The sequence below is a fragment of the Arachis hypogaea genome, chromosome 20 (genome assembly GCF_003086295.3).
Source record: "Arachis hypogaea cultivar Tifrunner chromosome 20, arahy.Tifrunner.gnm2.J5K5, whole genome shotgun sequence".
Classification (NCBI taxonomy): Eukaryota; Viridiplantae; Streptophyta; class Magnoliopsida; order Fabales; family Fabaceae; genus Arachis; species Arachis hypogaea.
Genome location: NC_092055.1, coordinates 95,990,416 through 96,014,571, shown reverse-complemented (window position 1 = coordinate 96,014,571; position 24,156 = coordinate 95,990,416). Strand labels below are relative to the sequence as shown.

The window sequence follows — 24,156 nt, the reverse complement described above, 5'->3', positions numbered from 1 at the left end:
TAATCCAAATCATGAGAGATGCATTATCCAATTTGTCATTCAATTTTTGCATAATTCTCATGAAATCATGTAAAGTGCACAATGTTTGCTTGAATCAAGATGTAAGTGAAATTCTACCCAAAACTTGCTTATTTCCTAAGAAAATGCATGAAACTACCCTAAAACAGTAAAGAAAAGGTCAGTGAAACTGGCCAAAATGCCCTCGCATCACAGACCCTTCCTCAAGACCTCTAAATTCAAGTTAGATGCCTTCACCGGCACATATTCCTTTGAGGTTGGAGACAAGACTATCAAGTTTAATTTGGAAGAAGCCATGAAGCATCCTCCCGAAGAGCATTCCATTCTCCGATGTGATGTAATCGATGAAGTGGTAGCAGAAGTGCGAGAAGAGGACCACAACAAGCTATGCTACCCTATTGATGAAGAGACGGATGACCAAGAGGGTGAACATGAGAAAGTTGTTGATAATGAACTCCATGAGCTTGATGAAAAGGAACCCCAACTTAAGGCAAAGAATGAATTGAAGCCTCTTCCATCTCACTTGAAGTATGCTTTCTTAGAGGACAATCAAAAGTTTCCAGTCATTATTGCTAGTGAGATTTCTAGTGAGGAAGAAGAAAAGCTCCTAGATGTTCTAAGAAGGTACAAGAAGGCAATTGGTTGGAGCCTAGCTGATATTGTGGGGATTGACCCTCGCAAGTGCATGCATCGTATATTTCTCCAAGAGGGAGCTAGTCCGGTTAGGCAACTGATAAACCCATATTTCATGATATATTTTGTGCTCAATTTAAGTGATTTATTCAATCCTTCACCCACTTATTCATGTGAAATTGCATGGTTTTACTTTTCCTTCTTTATTATGTGATATATGTGAAAAACACGTTTCCTATGCTTTAAAAATAATTATTTTAATTACCTTTTATTACCATTTGATGCCGTGATTTGTGTGTTGAGTATTTTCAGATCTCCTAAGGCCGGAATGATTTAAAGGATAGAAAGAAAACATACAAAAATGGAAGGAAAGCACAAAATGGAGTTTTTGAAGAAACTGGCAGCGACGCGAACGCATGGATGACGCAGCTGCGTGCCTAGCGCGAAAAGGCAGTGACGCGAACGCATGACTGATGCGGACGCGCGCCTTGAGCAGAACGCAGATGACGCGTACGCGTGACCGAAGCGAACGCGTGATAAGGAAAACTCCCAGATGACGCGACCGCATGACCCACGCGGACGCGTGACAGACGCCACGCACCAGAAACTGCAGAAAATGCTCCCAGCGATTTCTGAAACCCTTTTTGGCCTAGATCCAAGTACAGAAAGCACAGATTAGAGGTTATAAAGTGGGAGAATGCATCCATTCATGAGGAGGCTTCAATTATTCACTTTTCATAATTTAGATGTAGTTTTTAGAGAGAGAGGTTCTCTCCTCTCTCTTAGGATTTAGGATTTTTAGGATTCCTATTAGTTTAGTTCAATTTATCTTCAGTCACAGGTTCAATGTTCCTTTAATTTATGTTCTCTTCTACTTTTATTTATTCTATTGCTTTATTTGTATTTGACTTATGTTGCCAAATTGGCTTATGACCCTTTTCATGTTAAATTTGAATATTCTGTTTAGTGCAATTTGAGGTATTTCGAAATTATGATTGCTTTCCTTTATTTATATAAATAATTTAGATTTTTCTCTTTTGGCTTTGATTGATTAATTGGTAACTCTTGAGTTGTCAAACTTATCGTGATTGATAATTTTTATCTTTGCTGATTGATTTAAATTCCTATAACTCTAGTCTTTCCTTAGGAGTTAACTAGGATTTTAGGTGCTAAATTGATTTATCCACTTGACTTACCTTCATAGTTAGAGGTTGACTTAATGGGGAGCAAAATATAATTCTCATCACCATTGATAAGGATAACTAGGATAGGACTTCTAATTTTCATACCTTTCCAAGAGTTTATTTTACAGTTATTTATTTATTTTACTTGTTATTTAAATTACTTGTTCCTTACTTTCAAAACCCCCAATTTACAAAACTCATAACTAATAATAAGAACACCTCCCTGCAGTTCCTTGAGAAGACGACCTGAGGTTTAAATACTTCGGTTATCAATTTTAAAGGGGTTTGTTACTTGTGACAACCAAAACATTTCTACGAAAGGATTTTCTGTTGGTTTAGAAGCTATACTTACAACGCGATCATATTTTTATATTTCTTTACCGATAGAAAAACCAAACGTCAGCAACCACAAAGGAGGCTCAACCTGACCATCCTTGACGTAGTAAAGAAGGAGGTCACTAGGCTACTTGATGCGGGTATCATATACCCAATCTCTGACAGTGAATGGGTGAGCCCAGTCCAGGTTGTTCCCAAGAAATCGGGCATCACTGTGGTTAAAAAGGATGATGGTGAAGTGGTCAACAAGAGAGTACAAAATACGTGGCGAGTGTGCATCAATTATAGGAGGTTGAACGCCACTACAAGAAAGGACCACTACCCTTTACCCTTTATCGATCAGATGTTGGACCGTTTGGCGGGTAAATCCTATTATTGCTTTCTTAATGGATTCACTGGTTACTTCCAGATTCATATTGCTCCTGAAGATCATGAAAAGACAACATTTACTTGACCTTTTTGCACCTTTGCCTACAAGAGGATGCCATTTGGACTATGTAATGCACCTGCTACTTTTCAGCGGTGTATGACCAGTGTCTTTTCCGATCTAATAGAGAATTGTCTGGAAGTCTTTATGGATGACTTCAGTGTTTATGGAACTTCATTTGATTGTTTCTTAGAGAACTTGGCCAAAGTCTTAGCTAGATGTGTTGACACCAACCATGTCTTGAATTTTGAAAAATGTCACTTTATGGTAAGACATGGTATAGTGTTAGGACATGTGGTATCTAGTGAAGGCATTTCTGTAGACCCGGCCAAGGTCGATGTTATCACCACTTTACCTCACCCCTCATCTGTGAGGGAAGTCCGCTCGTTTTTGGGACATGCAGGATTTTACAGGCACTTTATCAAAGATTTCAGCAAAATTGCTTTGCCATTGTCACACCTACTCCAAAAAGATGTGGATTTTGAGTTTGATAGTGCATGTGTGAAAGCGTTTGAAGAGCTAAGGAGAGTTCTTACCACAGCACCGGTTGTGTGAGGCCCCAATTGGACGTTGCCATTCGAGATAATGTGTGATGCGTCAAACCATGTTGTAGGTGCCGCGCTTGCACAGCGCGATGGTAAACTCCCTTATGTCATTGCTTACTCTTCTAAAACACTGGATGCAGCACAATCCAACTATACCACTACAGAAAAGGAACTCTTAGCTATTGTTCATGCTTTAGATAAATTCAGATCTTATTTGCTAGGCTCCGAGATAATGGTATACACGGATCATGCAGCTTTAAAGTACTTATTGACAAAGAATGAGTCAAAGCCTAGACTAATACGTTGGATCTTGCTTTTGCAAGAATTCGACATTGAGATTAGGGACCGGAGTGGGTCTCAAAACCTGGTTGCGGATCATTTAAGCCACCTGGAGAATTTAAAATTTGACCCATTTCCGATCAATGACTCATTCCCATTGGATAGTTTGCATGCTGTGTCGGATAGCTTTCCTTGGTTTGCCCCAATGGCGAACTACTTGGTTACGAAAATCTTCCCTCCCAACTTTTCTAAAAACCAAAGGGACAAGTTGAGAAGTGACTCCAAATACTATATTTGGGATGACCCTCACTTGTGGAAGAGAGGCGTAGACCAAGTAATTCGATAATGTGTGCCAGAATCTAAAATTCAACCTATTCTTGAAACTTTCCATTCATCCGAATGTGGTGACCACTTTGGCCCACAAAGGACAGCTAAAAAGGTGTTGGATTGTAGATTCTGGTGGCCAACCTTATTCAAGGATGCTAACCAGTTCTGTGTGTCTTGCCATCAGTGTCAGAAGTCGGAAAACATGTCCCAAAGGGATGAGATGCCTCAGCAACCTATGTTGTTCTATGAGATATTTGATGTATGGGGCATTGACTTTATGGGACCGTTTCCCAACTCAAGTGGGTATCTATATATTCTATTAGCGGTTGACTACGTGTCAAAGTGGGTAGAAGCAATACCTACCCGCCTTGACGACGCCAATACCGTTGTTTCTTTTATTAGAAATCACATTGTATGCCGTTATGGGTCGCCATGAGCAATCGTGAGCGACCAAGGATCCCACTTTTGTAACAGGAAAGTAGAGGCACTGCTCAAGCGCTATGGAGTATTGCATAAGGTTGCCACTGCTTATCATCCGCAAACCAATGGACAAGCGAAAGTGTCCAACCGAGAGATCAAGAGAATATTGGAGAAAGTGGTCGATCCATAAAGGAAGGATTGGAGCTTCCGATTAGGAGATGCACTATGGGCGTATAGGACGGCCTACAAGACTCCGTTAGGGATGAGTCCCTTCCGGATTGTCTATGGTAAGGCACGCCTCCTTCCGGTGGAAATCGAGCATAAAGCCTATTGGGTGGTAAAGCAGTGCAACATGGATCCAACCAAGGCGGGAGTAGCCAGGAAATTACAGCTAGAGGAGCTCGAGTGTTTGAGGAGCGAAGCATATGAGAATGCCCGGATTTACAAGGAAAAGACTAATGCATTTCATGATCATCACATCCGGAAGAAGGATTTTCAAGAAGGTGATGAGGCTCTCCTCTACAACTCGAGGCTTAGATTCATGCCAGGCAAGCTCCGTTCTAGATGGGAAGGACCCTTCAAGGTGAAGGATATAAGGCCCTATGGAGTGGTGGAATTGTTTGATCCTAAAAGTGAAGCAACTTTCAAGGTAAATGGACACAGAGTGAAGAAATACCATGGCTACAAGCTCCCAAAAGAGCTAGAGGTGTTCCTGCTAACGGATGCACCTAGAGGAAGAGAAGCTTAAGTGACGGAGCGTCCAACTTAAGGACGTTAAAGAAAAGTGCTTGGTGGGAGGCACCCCACCGTGGTAAGATCTTCTTTGTGTATACCATCTTGTTTTTAACTTTAAATTCTTGTGAATTATGTGACTTCTTGATGTTGTTGATTGCATAGGATTGCTAGTTTTGTTGATCTTGTTGGATAATTAGGATGTTCATATAGATTTCCTCATTTTAGTATGGATAAATTGTTTAGGTGAAGAGAATGCTATGTTTTGAATAAGTGCATGAATTTGAGTGTGTTCTCTTGACTACTAGCTTAAACACCTGCCAAGAATGTGTTAGAATAGCCTTTTCTATGTATATATAAACAAAAAAGAGCAAGGAAAACGGGCATCCATGCGCAAGCGCCCTGTGCGCGCGCATGCCGGTGGTGCATTTCATACTCCTGGGCCAAAAACCCGAAAGTCATGCCCACTTTGACCATCGACACGCAAGCGCACCGTGTGCATGCGTGCCGATGGCGCTATAAGAACTCCTTGGTACAAAAACCAGAGAGTTGTGCCATACTTGTGCCTAACCTGTGCCCGCACCGACGCATCCGTGCACTGCACGCGTCCGCGCCGGTCACGAGTCCCCTCAGGCACGCGTCCGCGCACTGTGTGCGCCTGCATTTGTGCTGCATGGCAACTCTGGTACAAATTACCCGAGACATAGGCCAACTTTGTGCCAATCCTGTGCCAGTGGCACAGCTATATTCACGTGTCAGCGCCCTTGACGCACACGCGTCCCTCACTCCACCTTCACCGACACGCCAGTGCACCGTGCGTCGGTCGAGCGAACCAGTTTTAAAGCTGCGCACCCTGCTTCTACCCCTCTCCCACCTTCTTTCTTATTTCTTTCTTCTCCCTTCTCCATCACCTCTCTTCTCTTCTTCTTCTTTCACAATCCACCACCACCGTTTCCGGTTACTTACCGGCAACCACCACCACTTCGGGTGGCCCTACATCTCCTCTATCTCTTTCTCATCTTCACAAAAGAAAATTCTACCTTGTTCTTTTACACTTCTCAAGGTTCTACTTCTTCCATATCTCATCTATTACTGTCTTTGCATAATCTTTAGATTTTTTTTGTTGATTTACTCATTTCCTCTTTTAGTTACATGATTATAATACTTGCTTTTTGTTTGCTTACTTTTCCTTTTTCTTGTTTTTTCCATGGATGTTGAATTTGAGTTTTAATTTGCTTTGATAGATCTTCTTGTTGTCTCTCATTGTCTTTGTCATGTAAGTGATGTTATGTGATGATTGTTCTTTCATTTTGGGATTCAAATTGGTTGAGTATCTCATAATTGCTCATTGCTTGTTAATTGCACACCAAGTGTTCGAAGAAATGCACATATGCCATTTTGGTTTATTCCAGTCATGTATCTTCAATTTGGTGCTTCCTCCTTACTCACTTGCTCTCTTCTAAGTGCATTGAATCCACCTTGCTTATTACTTGCTAATTAGATACTCATTGAACATGAATTGCTCTTTGTTATGGATGCTTGAGATTATTCTTCTCATGCCATTTTTCATGCTTTACTTTCTCTTGCATCCCATGCCAAGTGTTGTGACCCATGTCTCTATGATTACTTTGTTGTAATATCTCTCTTGGGCACTATCTTTCACTTGCATATTTTTGTTGAGATGATTCTTTGGGTTTAATGCTTTCCTTTTTCCTTTCCTTTTCAGGATGGCCACCAAGAAAGGCAAGGAGAAAGCTTCAAGGAAACCAGCCGCAAAGAGGGCACCCCAAAGGTCAAACTCTAAGGCGCACTCTTCATTAGGAGCCAAACCGCTATCTAAGAAGGTGAAGGCACCCGCTCCTATTGATGAAAACGAGAAGAGCAAACTAGCAAGGGATTCTTCAAAGTTCACTAACCGCTTCTGTGAACTTGTGTTCTCCGCCATGGTTGAGAGGAACTATCATGCTGAGCATCTACTCGCTCCGCCGGACAAGGTTGCTCCTTGTATTCTACCCCGCATTGAACGATGGGAGTTTCTTCTGAGAAAACCACAAGAGGTCAACCTCTCGTGGGTGGTAGAATTCTACACTAACTACCATCTTCCCTCTCTTCAATCGGTATACGTGCGCCGGAAGCAAGTCTCAGTTTCAGAAGAGACCATTCAGCATGTGCTTAATGTCTTACTGGTACCAAGTGACATGGATGGCTACCAAGAGGTCTTAGGTCAGCGAGAAAAGTTTGGGTTTGATTGGGACTCGATCCTTCGAGTCATTGTTGAACCAGAGACATTTTGGACCCATGGTCAATTCAGGATGAGGCCCAAGTGCATTGACGCACGTTTCCTCACTGTAGAAGTGAGAGCTTGGGCCTAGATCCTATCCCACTATGTGCTACCTAGCACTCACAAGTCGTCCTTCACAGCGGATCTCGCTTTGCTTGTTTGGTGTATTCTCACGGAAAGACCGGTGAACATTCCACTTCTTGTCAAGCAAGCGATGGGACAAGTCCACGCCCGGGACAATTTGCCATTTCCAGCTTTGGTATCTGATTTAGTTGCTGCTGTGGGTGTTCCTTGGGAAGACATGGACACGAAGGCTATAATTCCGGCTAAGGGCGATGTGGTCCCAAGCGGAAAATACTTACATCTCCCTATGAACAACCCAAGCCTTAACATAGCCCTTCCATCTACTATTCCTTCTACCTCATCGTCACCACCACGGCAAAGATCCACACATCAAAGCATAGAAGATCTACACCGAAAGATTGATAGATATGAGCGGCGCAACCAACGCCGATACACTTATATCAAGAAGCTTCTGCGTTGTGTTACCCCTAGCATGGAGGAACCCGAAATATTCACATCCACCTCAAACCCAAGTGATGGGAGCTCTGATGGAGGGGATAGTGAAGGTTCCGGTCCTGACCGTCCTTTGCACATTGTTGGTAGCACGGAGGACCGTGCTAAATTCTAAGTGTGGGGAGGTCGTTCGACCGATCTCCATGGGTAACAATCTCTTCCTTTCAACACCCATGGATTTATCTTTTGCTTAGTAGTTAGTACATTGCATGTGTAGTTAATTTTGCTTGTAAATACCCCTTGCATGATAGTTAGTTCCTATAGAGTTACTTGGTCAAAATAATGACTTCTTTCCCAAGAAACTGTGTTTTGGGGTACCCTACAATTTTTGAAAAAAAATTTTGCGGCAAACTTGCTTCAAGAATGTATTCTTGAACATAGTGATTGAGCTAAGAACACAAGCATGTAAGTTTTGAGCCTATTGTGAGGTTATATCTTCTAACCACTATTTTCCATTCTTATGTGCATTGTTCTCTCTCTATGATTGTAATCCTTGCTTTGTCTGATTCTATATGTCCATTACTTTGTGTATGAATGCATTTACATGATTGAGGCCATCATTTCAATAGTCACTTTTCCCAAACAGCCTTAACCCTTTTTTCTACCATTGCTAACCAATTTTGAGCCCATGATAAACCCTTTTTGTTCTAAATAGATCACATCAACAACCCCAAGCGAAAAACAATGAATGTCCCTAGATTTGGATCCTTGATTAGCTTAGGTAAGTTAGGGTGTGTGTCATTCAAATGGGAGGGTGTACTTGGAAACTTGGGTAGATGTAAAGGTGTGTATTTGTAATTAAAATTGAAAATTATGGGATTTGGGAACATACTCATGTATTGAATGATTGAGCCATATGCATTGGAACTTTTGTACATGAAATCCTAAGAAAAAAGGGGACCAAAAAGAAAAAAAAATTTATGTGTATATATGAGAATGTAAAAAAAAAAAAAGAGAGAGAAATAGAAAAAAAAAATATATATATATATAGAAGAAAAAAAAATAGAAAAAGAGAAAGCAATGAAAGGGGACAAAAATAACCCAAGACAAAGTAATAATAACAATGCATATGGGATGTGAATTGGAAGGAATGCATAAGTATGCAAAAAAGTGAAACCCATGGGTAGCTAGGTATTATATTATAGTTGTATAGGTTGTTCTATGTGTTTAGTGGGATCCTAAGTTAATCAAGGACTCAAATTTTAAGCTCACTTGACCATATACATCCTTATCTTCACCCTAGCCCCATTACAACCCATGAATAAGACCTCATAATACTTGTAAGCATGCATTAAGTAATTGTCGATTGTTAGATGAAAGACAAATCTTGGAAAGCATGATTAAGAGAGGATTGAGTGACGAACCCTATACACTCGAGCGAATAAAGCGGATACACTTCCGGTGAAAGTTCGATGCTCAACTCCTTGTTCCCGGCTTTCACAAGCGTTCATCTAGCAAGTTATATGCACTTTATGTTGATGTTCAATTTGGTAGGATTCATGAACTACATAGCATTTCACCCCGTATGCTCATATGTGTTCTTGGAGGATAGATTTACCCTTGACCAAGTAGATAGATGATTTTACATTAGTTGCATGCATTCATTTAGGAAATTTGCATTTCATAAACCCTTTCTTACCATGATCTTTGGTCTTTTTCTTTTAAGTATGAGGACATGCTTCATTTAAATGTGGGGAGATTTGATAAACCCAAATTTTGTGGTTTATATTGTGTAGAATTTGGGAGATTTTGTCAATATTTTCCACACTTATTCACAAGAAATGCATGGTTTTGTGTTCTCTTCCTAATATTGCTTTATGATGAAAAACATGCTTCTTTTGCCTTAAAATTGCTATATTTTGATTCCCTTCTATTACCATTCGATGCCGTGACATGTTTGTTGAGAGATTTTAGAATTTATAGGGCAAAGATGGCCTAGAAGAGAGAAAGAAAGCATGCACAAGAGGAGGGAACATGAAGATTTGGATTTTGGGAATTCCAGCATGGGCGCGCATGTGCACTTCACACGCACGCGTGGATGAGGATAGCTGGAAGCGGCGCGCAAGGATGGACACATCAGTGCAGATCAGAGAAATTCCACCGACGCGCGCGCGCACATGGCACGCACTCATGGATCACAAAAGCAATCGGCGTGCACGCACGCATGGCGCGCACGCGCGGAAAGCTGCACGTGACCTCATTAAAGAAAATCATGCCTGACAATTTCTGAGGCTCATCAGGCCCAAATTCAAGCTGTTTATGCATGGAAAAGACACAAGGATGCTAGGGAAAAAGGGGGGATCAATCATTTTACACTTAGACACAATTTTATCTAGTTTTTGGTTCTTTGTTCTTCTAGAAAGAGAAACTCTTGTTCCTCTCTATATCTAGCCTTAATTTGATCTTCCCTTGTTGAATTTTGAATTGGATCTTGTTAATTATTACTAGTTTTAATTGTTTAATTTGAATTCTCTAGTATAATTTTGTTTAGATCTTGTGTTAGTTTTATGTTTCCTTGTTGTTTGTCATTTTATACCCATTTCATGAATCTTGTAGATCTTGATTTGTTATTGTTGCATTGATGATTTCCATGATTAATTGTGTTGTTTGAGTGATTGTATGTTGATAATTATTAGTGGGTACTTGTTAGTTCCAATTTAATTGTAATTTGAATAGGTCTTTTATTAATACTTACCATGTGTTTGATGAAATGTTTCCTTTGATTATGGAGTAGTCCTTTTTACTCTTGGCCTAGACTAATGGAATTGGGTAAACTTGACTCATTGGGTCTAATAGATTTGATGATTTGGGAATCCTTAGTGGTCAATTTGATAGCCATTGACACTAGCCTACTACTAAGTTAATTAGTAGTTAGGTTGGACCTTATGGGTTGATGTTGGCCAAACCATTTAACATACTTCAAGTATAGAAGTAAACGTAATGAGTTTGGTTCCTCATAATTTTCAAGATATGGTTATTAGACAAGGATAGTGACCCCAATTCCCATGCTAAGCCAAGAGTTGCTTTTATCATTCGTATTTGAAAACCCAAAAATCTCAATTGTCTTGTCTTAGTTATAGTTACTTGTTTAGTTTAGAATAGAATTACATTGGATGTTATTTTATGAGTTTAGAATTATTTACATTTTGCTCTAATTGTTTGAATTAGTTTCTTGCATTCCAAGATTACTTGCTTGTTAAGATTCCTAGTTTAATTTCTTGCTCATGACTTACAACCCCAGATTTCTAACCAATGTTAAAGCACATGTTTGCCCATTCCTTGTGAGATGACCCGAGGTTTGAATACTTCAGTTACTTTTATTAGGGTTGAACTTGTGACAACCAATTTCCCTTCTAAATTTGATACTCGAGGATTGTTGTTGGGAAGAGCTATAGTTTTAGTTAAAGTCCTTAAGTTGGACATTTGGTGAGCTTCCTGTTAGGGTGGCTTGTGCTTAAACTCATCCAGGAATCTCCACCAATGTTTATAATTCCAATAGCCTCCGGGATCCCAAACTAGGCATGTAAAGCCCTTAAGAAGCTTCAAATTCTTAGGCTCCCAGGGTGACAAATGTCAGAGCAGATTCCAGGATCCCAAATCTTGCTTTTACACCCATTTTTGTCGGGATCGGTATTTTTCCAGCCGGGTGATAAGTAATTTGAATTCTCACTGCAGCTACCAAACAGCTTCCTAGACCCATTCAATTGAGCTTTACACCAACCTTTGTGTTTAAACTTAAGGCTTCCAACCATAATGAACCTTGCAGGACAATTCTTACCACTGACCATCTTCCTCTTACTCTTAATGCCACAAAGAGCTCTAAGTTGACCATCCGTCTCCAGTAGCCCATATTCAAGTGGAATTAGAAAGCTAAGGGATATGAATTTTACCCACTTGAATGTTGTGAAGGATGATGGCAACTTAGGGGGAGGTATTGTTAACGAATTTGCAAGCTCCACTCCCTTGTGCTCTTCTCTGAAAACTTCCACCTCTTTGCAAGCTTCTTTAATTTCAACCTCTTCCTCTTGGTAGCTTTCTTCCAATTCAATCTCCTCTTCATTGCTTTCCAAGGGCATGGGAGGTTGTGCTTCTTCTTCTTGAATCTCCATCTCTTGATCGACCTCTTCCAAGTCCTTAACCATGATATGCCCTGGAGGTTGTACACCCTCCTTAACATCAAATGCAACCATCTTGGAAGGAGGTTCTATGTCTTGACTTTCTCATGGAGGTTCAACATCTCGCAAGTCTTCAACCACTTTTTCCTCTTTAATAATTCCTGCCTTGTCCAGTAGTTTTAATATAAAATCGTACTCATCCTTGATGATTTTCTTTCCATGACAACTCCTTTCAACTATTCTTTCATCTTCAAGGGTCTTTCCTATCTCCACATTTGGGGCCTCCTCTTGCTCTAAGACAAAATCAGACTCCTCCTTGATGTCTTCCTTTACTAATTCTTCAACCACTCCTTCGACTTCAAGGGTCTTTACTACCTTCACCTTTAGTGCCTCCTCTAGCTCCTTATGAAGTATGGATTCGCGAAGATGATTCCTTCTTTCTTATTCCGTATCAATAGCATAATTGGAATCATCGTGTTCTTGGATTGATGGATGTCGGCGCTCTCCCATGGAGGGTGGTGATGGGATGAAAAGAACATTATGTGGTTGAAAAGGAAGTGCACTAGAGCTTGAGGGTTGGTTCATACGGGATATAAGATTTTGAAGTGTAGAGGTGAGACCAATGATGTTAGAGATGAGTGTATTGTTATCCAATAGAGGTTGGGGTGGATCTATGTATGGCTCATTCGGTTCATAGGGTGGTTGGTATGGTGGATGTGGGTTAGGATCATATGGAGGTGTTTGGTGGTAAGGGGCTTGTGAGTATGGTGGTCCAGAGTTATTTTGAGGAGAGGGTTCATAGGCATATGGTGGTGGTTGTTGATAGTCCATTAGAGGTGGTTGTTGCCATGAGGGTTGATCAAATCCTTGTGGCTCCTCCCATCTTTGATTGTTCCAACCTTGATGCCTGTTCTCCTTATAATTTCCTCTTCCTGCAACATAATTGTAACCAGACTCATAGCCAAAGGGGTGAGAATTCATAGTAGCAAATAAAAATTAAAAACGAAAATAAAAATAAATTTTAAATTAAAAGGTTATTTAAATTTTGAATTTGAAAATTAAATTTTGAAGTTTGAAATTTGAAATTTTTGAAATTTGAATTTTGAAATTTGAATTTTAAATTTTTGAAATTTGAGTTTTGAAATTTGAGATTTGAAATTTGAAAAATTTTTAAAATTGAATTTTGAAAATTTTTAAATTTGAATTTTGAAATTTGATTTTTAAATTTTGAATTTTTGAATTTAATAAGGAAAGAGAAAAACAATAAAATGACACCAAACTTAAAATTTTTAGATCAAAACGAAGAAAACAACTAAGAACAGCTCGAAGATCAAGATGAACACCAAGAACAAATTTTTTGAAAAATTTTTAATAACTAAATAAAAACCAATAACCTCTTAATTTACAAAAAAGCAAAAATAAAAACAAAAATAAAAAAAATAAACAAGCAAAAAGCACATATTTACAATAACCAATAATAAGGCACACATTTGCAATTCCCCGACAACGGTGCCATTTTGACGTTAGGATATTTGCCAGTAAAAAATTTTATAAAAACAGTCGCGTTGTAGGTATAGTTTCTAAACCAACAGAAATTCCTTCGTACAAACGTTTTGGTTGTCACAAGTAACAAACCCCTTTAAAATTGATAACTGAGTATTTAAACCTCGGGTCGTCTTCTCAAGGAATTGCAGGGAGGTGTTCTTATTATTGGTTATGAGTCTTGTAAATTGGAGGTTTTGGAAAGAAGGAGCAAGTAATGTAAGATAACAAGTCGTTAAAATAATAAATAACAAAGATCTTGGCAAGGTATAAGAACTGGAAGTCCTATCCTGGATATCCTTATCAATTGTGATGAGAATTGGATTCTTCTCCCACTTTGTTAACCTCTAACTATGAAGGTAAGTTAAGTGGATGAATTAATTTTTATTCCTCAGATCCTAGTCTTTCCTTGAGAAAATTTAGAGTTATTGGAACTCGAATTAATTCTTGAAGAATTCCAATTTTCAATCAACAATGAGTTTGATAACTCAAGAGTCACCAATTATTTATCCAAAGCCAAAAGGGAAAATATCTAAATTAAATTAAAAGCATTCATATAAATAAAGCAAAGCAAAATTAAATCTGAAAATACCTCGAATTGTATTCACAAAAGAAATTAAATCTAACATGGATATTCATAAATTAAATTGGAAAAATAAATAAAAGGAACATTGAACCTGTGATCGCAAAAGATGAAATAATCATAAAGTGAAAAGAATCCTAATTCTAAATCCTAAGAGAGAGGAGAGAACCTCTCTCTCTAAAAACTACATCTAAAACTAAAATTGTGAATTATGAGAGCTTGTTCATGTATGGATGCATTCCCCCATTTTATAGCCTCTAATCTGTGTTTTCTGGGCCGCAAACTGGGTCAAAATCAGGCCCAAAATTGCCCCCGGCGATTCTGCAGATTATGCAGATCGCGCATGTCACGCGAACGCGTCATTCAGGCGGACGCGTCATTCGGCGTTTCGCTTTGCCACGCGAGCGCGTCATCCACGCTTCCGCGTCACTTGTGCAATTTCCAATTCGCGCGGCCGCATCATTCATGCGGCTGCATCATTGCGATTTCCTCTCTTCCGCGCGGTCGCGTCATCCATGCGGCCGCGTCGCTTCTCGCTGGTCATCTCCTCAATTTCTTGTGTTCCTTCCATTTTTGCAAGCTTCCTTTCCAATCTCTAACTCATTCATGCCTTATAAAGCCTGAAACACTTAACACACATATCACGGCATCGAATAGAATAAAGGAGAAATAAAATACATAATTAAAAGTCTCTAGGAAGCAAGTTTTCAATCATGCCATATCTTTAGGAAGGAATTATAAATGCATGCTTATTTAATGAATAAGTGGGTAAAGATCATGATAAAACCACATAACTAAACACAATATAAACCATAAAATAGTGGTTTATCAGCGATACTTGCAACGGGATTTTATTGAGAAATTCTATACCGACATAGTCCACGAAAGCGATCAACTGCACAAAGACGCGTGCGTGTGGATAACGCGTACGCGTGACACGCCAAAACGACCAGCGACGCGTACGCGTGACCTGCTCGATCTGCAGAAATAACAGAAAACACTGGAAGCAATTTCGGGCCAAGTTTTGACCCAGTTTTCGGTCCAGAAACACAGACTAGAACCAGGGAACCTGCAGAGACTCAACACACATTCTCTTTAGGATAGTTTTAGGTTTTTAGATCTGAATCTAGAGAGGAAAATTACTCTTCCTCTAGGTTTTCTTTACATTCATAGTTTTATAGTTTATTGCTTTTGCTTTGGATATTGAAGAGTCATCACCTCCGTTGAAGATACTATTCTAGTTTGTTTCCTTACTCTTTTATTTATTCTATATTCTTAATTCTTTGTTAGAGTTACTATTGGATTATTTTCATGGATTGTTAATGCAAAGGATTACTTTTATTTTTAATTAAATTGTAGTTATTGTCTATCATGCCTTTTTTTATTCCCTTTTTAATTCTATGCAAGTAATTCTCATGTCAATGGAGTAGATTTCCAACTTGACATGGGGGTTGATTAAAAGGAGACACTTGAGTTGGAATGCTCAAGTAGTGATTAGTTAAATTGGAAGTTGTTGGCTAATTCTGTATTTACTAATGCTAGACCTTCCCAAGGGAGAGGACTAGGATTTGCGAATAAGAGTTAGCTCAATCACTTGACTTTCCTTTATTTAGTAAGGGTTAACTAAGTGAAAACAACAACCTCTTTATACTACACTTGAGAAAATTCCAACAAGGATAGAACTTCCGATTAATCATTCCCCCAGTCAAGGTTTTTTATTTAGAATATTATAAATCTCTTTTAATTTTCATTGCTTTAATTTACAATTATTTATTTGCCCATTGCCCAAACTCAAAATTACCCAGAAACTCCTGATTAATAACTTAGCACCTTTTTTAGCAACTCGTTGGGAGATGACCTGGGACTCATACTCCAAGTATTTTTATTCTAAATTTTTGTGAGAATCTTTCTAAAATTGATGAGGTGGATTTTTGTTGGTTAAGGACTATACTTGCAATGCTGTTCTTATATTATAATCTCTTAATTGGCCGACTTCTGCCACACATCAATTTTTGGCGCCATTGCCGGGAAGTTGCAATTGTGTGCTAAATTATTAATTAGTGTACATATTTTTATTTTATTTGCATATTTTATTTTATTTTATTACCATGAGCTGTATGTTTCTTTCATTGAATGACGCGTTCACTGCTTGATCCGAGCTTAGCTGCATTTGATCCTGAAATTGAAAGAACTCTTTCACGTATTAGGCGAGCTTAGCGTCGGTTAGCCTCTGAGGGTGGTGAAGTGATTGTTATCGATTCACCAGTCTCATCTGAGGGTGAATCTGAACCGCCATTTGAGGAAAAAACAAGCTCCTTTACTACTGATTTAGTTGATTTATGTGCATATAACATGGCAGCACCTAGGAGGATTACTCTCCAGGAAGCTGGAGCCCTAGATTTTACATTGCAACCGTATCAAGTACATCATCCAACTCTGGCTGCAGATTTTGAACTAAAGACTGCACTAATCAACTTGATGCCCAAGTTTCATAGCTTACCTGCTTAGGAGCCCATCAAGCACCTCAGGGATTTCCAGACAGCCTATTCTACTATTAGGCATCATGGTGCAAATGAAACTTCTATTCTGTTAACCACTTTCCCGTTTTCTCTTGAGGGAAAGGCGAGGCAGTGGTACTACTCCCAACCTGAAGCAACTGTCACCAACTGGGATACGCTCAGGAAAGAATTCTTGAAAAAATATTTTCCAGCTAAAGTTACAGATAGATTGAGAAAAGAGATTTCCTGCATCATTCAGGGTGAATCAGAAACTCTCTATGAGTCTTGGGAGCACTTCAAGAATCTTCTGGACATATGCCCCCACCATATGATTGACAAGTTGGTATTGGTCAGCTACTTCACTCAAGGCATGAAGCCTCGGAATAAAACTACACTAGATGGTGCTAGTAATGGTTCTCTAAAAAAGTACAAGACCGCAGATGAAGCATGGCAACTGATCAGCGACTTAGCTGAGTCCACTAGAAATCATAGGCATAGGAACAGCCACTCAAAGACTATTGCAGAGGTTTTCTCTAGCAGTGAGACTACTGCCGTTACACAAGCTATATTGAAATGACCAACCTACTGAAGCAGATACAGCTGAATCAACAACAACAACAGTCTCCCCCACCACAACAAAGCCAACAGCTGGTCCCCCAAAAAGTATGCGGAATATGTGCTGATTATAGTCATTATACTGATGAGTGCTCGCAGCTCCAACAACAGGACAACACCGTGGCAGCTACTCAGAACTTCTATGACCGCCCGAATCAAGGATACAATCAACAAGGCGGGAACTACAACCAACGTGGGAACTATAACCAAGGGTGGCATGACAATTCTAACCAAGGTTGGAGAGATGATTCCAACCATGGTTGGAGGGACAACTATAACAGAGGAGGCAGAGACAACAATAGAAATCAGAGGTGGAATAACAACAACAGACAGCAGAATCAGAACCAGTCTTACAGAGCACCTCACCTTAGGCAGTCCCAAGAACCCCAGCATAACCAACAACAGGCTCCTCAGATCACTTATCCCCGTTCCTCATCAAATGACGAGATGCTTTATTCTCTTGCACAAGGACAACAAGACTTGCAGAGTACACTGAACTCTACTCTAAATGGTCTGAATGCCACTTTACAAGCTCTCGTCTCCCGGATAAATTCATTACCTGCTTCCACCAACCAGCCTTCAAGCTCCAGTGGAATTCTTTCTCAACCCTTACCCAATCCCAAGGTGGCATGAATGCCATTACTTTACTGTAAGAGAGGACCCAAGATGAGCCAAGCCAACAAGAACACACCCCAGTTGAAGACTTAGTTGAAGTGGAAGATGCTGAAGAGGAAGAGGAAGTACAAGACATAGATGAACAAGACATAGTTGAAGAAGAAGTAGTTCAGCCAAGGAACAGAGCACCAAATGATACAGAAGCTACAAGTGGCACCATTCTTATCCCATTTCCACACCTTTCACGGAAGTCCAGGAAGCAGATGGAACTTGATCCCAAAATGGTAGAAACTTTCAAAAAGGTTGAGGTAACTGTTCCCCTTTTTTATGTTATTCAACAAGTACCTAAATATGCAAAGTTTCTGAAAGATTTATGCATACACAAAGATAAAATTAATGAACTAGAAACTATTCCTTTAGGTAGTTCTATATCTGCTTTAATGGGGAGTATACTTGAAAAATATAGTGATCTAGGTCCATGCATGGTTAACTGTACCATTGGGGGGTGTAATATTTTCTAACTGCATGTGTGATTTAGGAGCGTGTGTTTGTATAAAGCCATTGTCTATATATGATGCTTTGAGGCTCCCTCCCTTGAAAAGGTCGGCAGCTCGTTTTGTGTTAGCAGATAAAAGCATTATTACAGTGGTTGGAATCGCTGAAGATGTATTAGTGAGCATTAAGGGCCTCACATTTCCTATTGACTTCTATATCTTGGAAATGCCCCCTAATAACTCAGGAAGACCATCATCAATCCTTATTGGAAGATCATTCCTATTCAAAGTTCAAGCTGGATGCATTCTGGTGCATGAATTGTGAATCACACTTTTCACAACTCGTACCACTAACCAGCAAGTGCACTGGGTCGTCCAAGTAATACCTTACGTGAGTAAGGGTCGAATCCCACAGAGATTGTTGGCTTGAAGCAATCTATGGTTATCTTGTAATTCTTAGTCAGGATATTAGTTATGATTATCAGTTTGAATTGCGAAAAATAAAAGAGTATGAATTAAATACTTGTTATGCAGTAATGGAGAATATGTTGGAGTTTTGGAGATGCTTTGTCTTCTGAATCTCTGCTTTCCTCCTGTTTTCTTCTTCACGCACGCAAGGTTCCTCCTATGGCAAGCTGTGTGTTGGTGGGTTACTGTTGTCAATGGCTACCATCCGTCCTCTCAGTGAAAATAGTCCAGGTGCGCTGTCACCGCACGGCTAATCATCTGTCGGTTCTCACTCATGCTGGAATAGGATCCATTGATCCTTTTGCGTCTATCACTACGCCCAACCCTTGTGAGTTTGAAGCTCGTCACAGTTATTCAATCCCTGAATCCTACTCGGAATACCACAGACAAGGTTTAGACTTTCCGGATTCTCAAGAATGCTGCCAATGGATTCTAGCTTATACCACGAAGATTCTGATTAAGGAATCCAAGAGATACTCATTCAATCGAAGGTAGAACGGAGGTGGTTGTCAGGCACGCGTTCATAGGTTGAGAATGGTGATGAGTGTCACGGATCATCACATCCATCATATTGAAGTGCGAATGAACATCTTAGATAGAAACAAGCGTGTTTGAATAGAAAACAGAAATAATTGCATTAATTCATCGAGACACAGCAGAGCTCCTCACCCCCAACAATGGACTTTAGAGACTCATGCCGTCAAAGAGTACAAAGTTCAGATCTAAAATGTCATGAGGTGCAAAATAAATCTCTAAAAGTTGTTTAAATACTAAACTAGTAACCTAGGTTTACAGAAAATGAATAAACTAAGATAATTGGTGCAGAAATCCACTTCTGGGGCCCACTTGGTGTGTGCTGGGGCTAAGACTTAAGCTTCTCACGTGCCTAGGCTGTTTCTGGAGTTGAACACCAGGTTGTAACCTGTTTCTGGCGTTCAACTCCGATTTGTAACCTGTTTCTGGCGTTTGACGCCAGACTGCAACATGGAACTGGCGTTGAACGCCAGTTTACGTCATCTATCCTTGAGAAAAGTATGGACTATTATATATTTCTGGAAAGCCCTGGATGTCTACTTTCCAACGCAATTAAGAGCGTGCCATTTGGACTCCTATAGCTCCAGAAAATCCATTTCGAGTGCAGGGAGGTCAGAATCCAACAGCATCTGCAGTCCTTTTTCAGCCTGAATCAGATTTTTGCTCAGCTCCCTCAATTTCATCCAGAAAATACCTGAAATTACAGAAAAATACACAAACTCATAGTAAAGTCCAGAAATGTGATTTTTATTTAAACACTAATAAAAATATAATAAAAACTAACTAAATCATACTAAAAACATACTAAAAACAATGCCAAAAAGCGTATAAATTATCCGCTCATCACAACACCAAACTTAATTGTTGCTTGTCCCCAAGTAACTAAAAACAAATTAGGATAAAAAGCAGAGAATATACAATAAATTCCAAAAACATCTATGAAGATCAGTCTTAATTAGGTGAGCGGGGCTGTTAGCTTTTTGCTTCTGAACATTTTTGGCATCTCACTTTATCCTTTGAAGTTCAGAATGATTGGCATCTATAGGAACTCAAAATTCAGATAGTGTTATTGATTCTCCTAGTTCAGTATGTTGATTCTTGAACACAGCTACTTTATTAGTCTTGGCCGTGACCCTAAGCACTCTGTTTTCCAATATTACCACCGGATACATACATGCCACAGACACATAACTGGTTAAACCTTTTCAGATTGTGACTCAGCTTTGCTAAAGTCTCCAATTAGAGGTGTCCAGGGTTCTTAAGCACACTCTGTTTTTGCTTTGGACCTCGACTTTAACCGCTCAGTCTCAAGTTTTCACTTGACACCTTCACGCCACAAGCACATGGTTAGGGACAGCTTGGTTTAGCCGCTTAGGCCAGGATTTTATTCCTTTAGGCCCTCCTATCCACTGATGCTCAAAGCCTTGGATCCTTTTTATTACCCTTGCCTTTTAGTTTTAAGGGCTATTGGCTTTTTGCTCTTGCCTTTTAGTTTAAAGAGCTTTTGGCTTTTTCTGCTTGCTTTTTCTTTTTCTTGCTCTCTCTTTTTTTTTTCTTTTTTTTTGCATTTTTTTTTCTGCAAACTTTGTTCTTCACTGCTTTTTCTTGCTTCAAGAATCATTTTTATGATTTTTCAGATTATCAAATAATATTTCTCCTTTTTCATCATTCTTTCAAGAGCCAATAATTTTAACATTCATAAACAACAAATTCAAAAGACATATGCACTGTTCAAGCATTCATTTAGAAAACAGAAAGTATTGCCACCACATCAAAATAATTAAACTATTTAAAATTCAAAATTCATGTACTTCTTTTTCTTTTTCAAAAAACATTTTTCATTTAAGAAAGGTGATGGATTCATAGGACATTCATATCTTTAAGACATAGACACTTAGATACTAGAGATCATATAGTAAAGACACAATTATAAATAAAACATAAAGCATAATAAACGAAAAACAGGAAAATAAGAACAAAGAGATTAAGGAACGGGTCCACCTTAGTGAGGGTGGCGTCTTCCTCTTCTTGAAGAACCAATGGTGCTCTTGAGCTCCTCTATGTCTCTTCCTTGTCTTTGTTGCTCCTAATAGTTTTGTGGAGGGAAGTGCATCCCTTGAGGCATTAGTGGTTATGGAAAAACAAAAAAGCAATGCTTTTTCCACACCAAACTTAGAAGGTTTGCTCGTCCCCGAGAAAAAGAAGAGAGAAAGTAGTAGAAGAAGAAGAAAATGGAGGAGATGGGGGAAGAAGATGTATTCGGCAAAGTGGAAGAAGAGAGGGTTGTGTTGTGTGAAAATGAAGAAGGAAAGGTAGGGATCCTGTGGGGTCCACAGATCCTGAGGGGATCCTGTAGGGTCCACAGATCTTGAGGGGATCCTGTGGGGTCCACAGATCAAGTGGGGTCAAGGACTTAACATCCCTGCTCCAATTAGGCGTGTAAAACGCCCTTGCTGTGCAATCCTGGCGTTTAACACCAGACTGCTGCCTGTTTCTGGCGTTAAACGCCCAAATGTAGCTTGTTTCTGGCGTTTAACGCCAGGTAGAAGCTTGTTTCTGGCGTTAAACACCAGCTTGGTGCCTGTTTCTGGCGTTAAATGCCAGACAGATGCTTGTCTCTAGCGTTTAAATGCCAGAATACTCCTCCTCTAGAGTGTGCTATTTTTGTTGCTATTTTTCATTCTGTTTTTGATTTTTCAGTAGTTTTTGTGACTTCACATGATCATCAACCTTAAGAAGACATAAAATAGCAATAGAAAATAAATAGATATAATTAAATAACATTGGGTTGCCTCCCAATAAGCGCTTCTTTATTGTCTTTAGCTGGACCTTGCTGAGCTTTTAATCTAGTCTCAGCCTTGAGCACTCTTGCTCAACATTGCCTTCAAGATAGTGCTTGATTCTCTGTCCATTAACAATGAACTTCTTATTAGAATCAATGTCTTGAAGCTCCACATAGCCATATGGTGACACACTTGTAATCACATATGGTGCCCTCCACCGGGATTTCAGTTTCCCGGGAAATAGCCTGAGCCTAGAGTTAAATAGCAGAACCTTCTGTCCTGGTTCAAAGACTCTAGATGACAGCTTTCTGTCGTGCCACCTTTTTGCTTTCTCTTTGTAAAGCTTGGCATTTTCGAAAGCAGTGAGTCTGAATTCCTCTAGCTCATTCAGTTGGAGCAATCTTTTTTCTCCAGCTAATTTGGCATCAAAGTTTAGGAATCTGATTGCCCAGTAGGCCTTATGCTCCAGTTCCATAGGCAGATGACAGGCCTTACCATACACAATCTGGTATGGAGAGGTCCCTATAGGAGTCTTGAATGCTGTTCTGTAAGCCCACAGAGCATCATCCAAGCTTCTTGCCCAATCCTTTCTACGGGTACTTACAGTCCCTTACAGGATTCTTTTTAGTTCTCTATTAGAGACTTCAGCTTGCCCATTTATCTGTGGATGATATGGAGTTGCCACCTTGTGGCTAATTCCATACCGGACCATAGCAGAGTAAAGCTGTTTGTTGCAGAAGTGAGTGCCCGCATCACTGATTAGTACTCTAGGGACACCAAACCTGCTGAAGATATGTTTCTGGAGGAACTTCAGCACTATTTTAGTATCATTAGTGGGTGTGGCAATGGCCTCTACCCATTTTGATACATAGTCGACTACCACCAGAATATAAGTGTTTGAGTATGATGGTGGGAAAGGTCCCATGAAGTCAATTCCCCATACATCAAACAACTCAATCTCCAAGATTCCCTGTTGAGGCATGGCGTAACCATGAGGCAGATTACCAGCTCTTTGGCAGCTGTCACAGTTATGTAGAAACTCTCGGGAATCCCTATAGAGTGTAGGCCAGTAGAAGCCACATTAGAGGACCTTGGTGGTTGTTCGCTCACCTCCGAAATGGCCTCCATATTGTGATCCATGGCAATGCCATAAGATCCTCTGTGCTTCTTCTCTAGGCACACACCTACGGATTATTCTGTCTGTACATCTCTTAAAGAGATAGGGTTCATCCCACAAGTAGTACTTTGCATCAGTAATTAATTTTTTCTTTTGTTGCCTGCTGTACTCCTTGGGTATGAATCTTGCAGCTTTATAGTTTCCAATGTCTGCAAACCATGGTGTTTCCTGAATGGAAAACAAATGCTCATCCGGAAAGGTCTCAAAGATCTCAATAGAGGGGGGAAACTCCCCTTCTACTGGTTCTATCCGGGATAGATGATCAGCCACTTGGTTCTCTGTCCCTTTTCTGTCTCTTATTTCTATATCAAACTCTTGCAGAAGCAACACCCATCTTATGAGCCTAGGTTTTGAATCCTGCTTTGTGAGTAGATATTTAAGAGTAGCATGGTCAGTGTACACAATCACTTTTGATCCTACTAAGTATAATCTAAACTTGTCAATGGCATAAACCACTGCAAGCAATTCTTTTTCTGTGGTTGTGTAATTTTTTTGGGCATTATTTAAAACATGGCTAGCATAATAAATGACATGCAGAAGCTTGTTATGCCTCTGTCCCAGTACTGCACCAATGGCATGGTCACTGGCATCACACATTAGTTCAAATGGTAATGTCCAGTCTGTGCAGAAATAACTGGTGCTGTGACCAGCTTAGCTTTTAGGATTTCAAATGCCTGCAGACACTCTGTGTCAAACACAAAGGGCGTGTCAGCAGCTAGCTGATTGCTCAGAGGTTTTGCGATTTTTGAAAATTCCTTTATAAACCTCCTATAGAATCCTACATGCCCCAGAAAGCTTCTGATTGCCTTAACATTGGCAGGTGGTGGTAATTTTTCAATTACGTCCACTTTAGCTTGATCCACCTCTATTCCCTTGTTTGAAATTTTATGCCCAAGGACAATTCCTTCAGTCACCATAAAGTGACATTTTTCCCAGTTTAAAACCAGGTTGGTCTCTTGGCATCTTTTCAGAAC

At 39.8% G+C, this 24,156-nt stretch overlaps 1 non-coding gene across 1 annotated transcript; it reads right to left on the bottom strand.

The window, feature by feature from the left end:
• Positions 1 to 16,722: 16,722 nt before the first annotated feature.
• Positions 16,723 to 16,829, bottom strand: LOC112788625 (small nucleolar RNA R71). The gene has a single exon (XR_003195983.1). It is a non-coding gene; the product is annotated as a small nucleolar RNA R71 (small nucleolar RNA).
• Between the last annotated feature and the right edge of the window lie 7,327 nt (positions 16,830 to 24,156).